A 3,262-nucleotide genomic window follows, 5' to 3' on the forward strand; every position below is an offset into this window, starting at 1 on the left:
TGTAGAAGTTCTTTAGGTAAGGAATTATGTATAGTATTAAGTCACACAATCAGAGATGTCAAGAGAGGTTTCTACCTCTCCAAGTCTAAAAGGAATCTGACTAACCCCAAGGCAGATTCACTACTTAAAACACACAAAGAACGCTCGAGAAACATGACCTCAAATGCATTAAAGTATATTTCCAGTTCCCAGAAAATAATTTGGCACCATGAACACTACTCCCATTCCAAAGCATCCTTGGAATTCTCTCTTCATCTGATAGTACCAACTGTTAACACTCACTTGATTCTCCAGTACAATGGTTTGAGCTTTCCAGCTTCTTTTTCGTCTCACTATCTTAGAAATGCAATGTGCTTTTTACTAACTAATGATTTTCTGTGGTCTGCACCTGCAGTGGAGAAAAACATACAGAAAAACAACTTTCTTGTTAGAGTTACATGTCTCAACTATAAGCTTAAGGTCCACAATCATGCTAACTTCACATTTCTTCATAATTGCATTACATCCTACAACCTACATATTATCCACTAAATGAATTATTTAATAAAAGGGTCAAGCTACTTTATGCTGTTCTCTTATGCGCTGTGCAAAAAACGAATACATGTCTCAATAAATGGAAATTACAACAGACCCCAATTTATATTAAAAGCATTAACCAGGCTTGTGATTAATTCCAACTAATCCCTTGTGAATGCTCTGCTTTCATTGCATGTTAGCACACCACTTTACAATCTAAACCTATGGAAGATTAGCAATCCAGATGTTTTTACAAATGAAAACGGTAACATGCACACAAATATATAAATAGATCACACAATTAGAGCACATTATATATTTCCAGTGCACCACATCTCATTGAAATAATTCAATTGCATCAGTACATCAGGCCAAGTGTAAAGGTATATATGTGGCATAGCCAAATGTAAAAGGGTCAAGCCAAAATTATGCAACTCCAGTACCTCCTCTGATGGTTATCAAGCCATAACACATTAGAAAACCAGATCATTATCAGATTAGACAAATCAAAAGCTAGCGGTCTTGAACTTCTTTCGTCTAGACTCGTCTAGACACCTCATATCATCATAATGTTTACTCAGACCTTCTTCTAAGTCCACCTCTGCTCTCTCCATTTTCACTCCCTGCACTACTTGTCGAGCTTGTGCATACCGATATCCCTTAAAGATCTCAAATAAGAATATCACACAAAGGGCAATTATCAAAAGAGGTTCCAAAATGACATCCAGAATTCCACTTCCCAAATTTCCAAATCATTGGCCTATCCAAGCAATCCCATTTCAATGACTTCCCAAGCACCTGTTGTTTCCAATTATTTCCTATCCTTCATCAACTCAGATAAATTCCTAATATATTTCTCCAGGTCGGTACTTTTGTCTGGGATATAATTACAAAATTGCTTTTTTACTAACAAACTCCGTCCTCTTTTGTGAGCAAAACGTCTACAGCAATTCTGTTCGGTAAAACCATAGACCATATCACCATCATCTCAGTATTTACAAATACTAAAGAGTTTGCAGTACTAGTTGCCATTTTTTTCACTATTGTAGACAGCTTTCTAATTTTCTGGTCATTCAAAATTACCCCTACAGATGGGAAAATGGCATCAAGGATATTTCCACTACTTCTGCTGCACTACCACCCCATTTAGTTCTGGAATTATTTTCCCATACAGGATCATTAAATGTTACACATTATAAATCTTTGAGGAAAACTATGCCAAGAAAACAGCTACCAAACCATACATATGGCAATTTGAAAAATGCATTTTGTCCACAAATAAAATAAACTCCAGGAATCACAGGATTCTATCCCACTGGAAAATGAGAATTCTTCCCTCATGCTTCAAACGTATGTTCACATTTGCTCTCCCCTATAACCAAATGATCTATATAACTCTGATCAACATGTATACACAACTTTTCTTTGTGTTTCCAATCTAAAAGTAAGGCGGGTAAGTTTTCTTTTTTCAGTTGTTCAATTACTTCACTACTCCACTTGTGATTTTTAAGATCCTAATCAGTTTCAGTTTGAGACTTTGAGTGTCTTCATCTATCCTTCATCAAATCCAAAAATTCCCGTCCACATCTGACATGAAATTAACAAACAATTGGTTCTGTTGGGTGATAACAAAATTGCTTTAAGTAAGGCTGAAACAGCTCAAAAACAAACAAACCTCTCTGAAGCAAAGTTTTTATATATTAAAAAACAAAGAAAAACCGTACATTGGAATTACTTCATTCCACTAAATTCATGATAGGTATTTCAAATTCGTGAATAGTGACTGTGGTGATTAAAGTGACTAGTGCAAAGCATATAGTGACACTTATATACAGAATATATATACAGTAAAATCACAAGGGGGAAGAAGGGGCAGGACAAAACGAAGTGTTCTTTGTCGTTATGAGGCCAGTATTATAAACATAAATGTTCCAAGGAAAGCAAATGGTTGATGTCCAAGTTCCTGGAGTTATCTTGGCCAGAAAAGAGCGTCGACGTTTCGACCCTGTTTGCGCCCCAGTTGGTGGTCGCGGCGGGTCTTTATCAAGACAAGGGGGGTGGGGGAAGGGGATGGTCAAGTGGTGATTATATCCAAAGAGTAGCCCGTTGGTCAACCCTCGATGTGGTGTTAGTCCACAGAGAAATTCAGCGGTCCCGATATGAACGCCAAACCGAGTTGTCCATAGAAAACGCTCGAGCGTTTTCTACGGACAGCTCGGTTTGGCGTATATGGATGGATATAATCACCACTTGACCATCCCCTTCCCCCACCCCCCTTGTCTTGATAAAGACCCGCCGCGACCACCAACTGGTTTAGAAACCGGGCCGAAGACGGCTGAAATGCCAGAAACCGGTCCCCGGGAGCTTGTTTCCTTCCCAGTGTAAGAATTGGCTTTTGTAGTTTGGTTTGTCCTGTTCCCATCATGCACTGGGACAGGAACAGACTAATTTGCATATAGCCAGGTTCTGAGCTGGGATGGTGCAGTGAGCTAAAAAATGGTGTTGGATCTAGCCCTGATCTCTTGACTGGGTGAGAGTATTCTGCTTAATTCAGAAACTCTGTCCCTCACCACCCCTTGTTGTTAAATATTTTGTCCACCCTAAGCGTGGAAGGGTATACTCAGATGTGAGTCCCTTGCTCATTGCACCATCAAGATTCAAGCAAACCGGGCCGAAGACGGCTGAAATGCCAGAAACCGGTCCCCGGGAGCTTGTTTCCTTCCCAGTGTAAGAATTGGCTTTTGTA

Source organism: Lissotriton vulgaris, chromosome 3_1 (assembly GCF_964263255.1).
Source record: "Lissotriton vulgaris chromosome 3_1, aLisVul1.2, whole genome shotgun sequence".
In the NCBI taxonomy this organism is placed as follows: Eukaryota; Metazoa; Chordata; class Amphibia; order Caudata; family Salamandridae; genus Lissotriton; species Lissotriton vulgaris.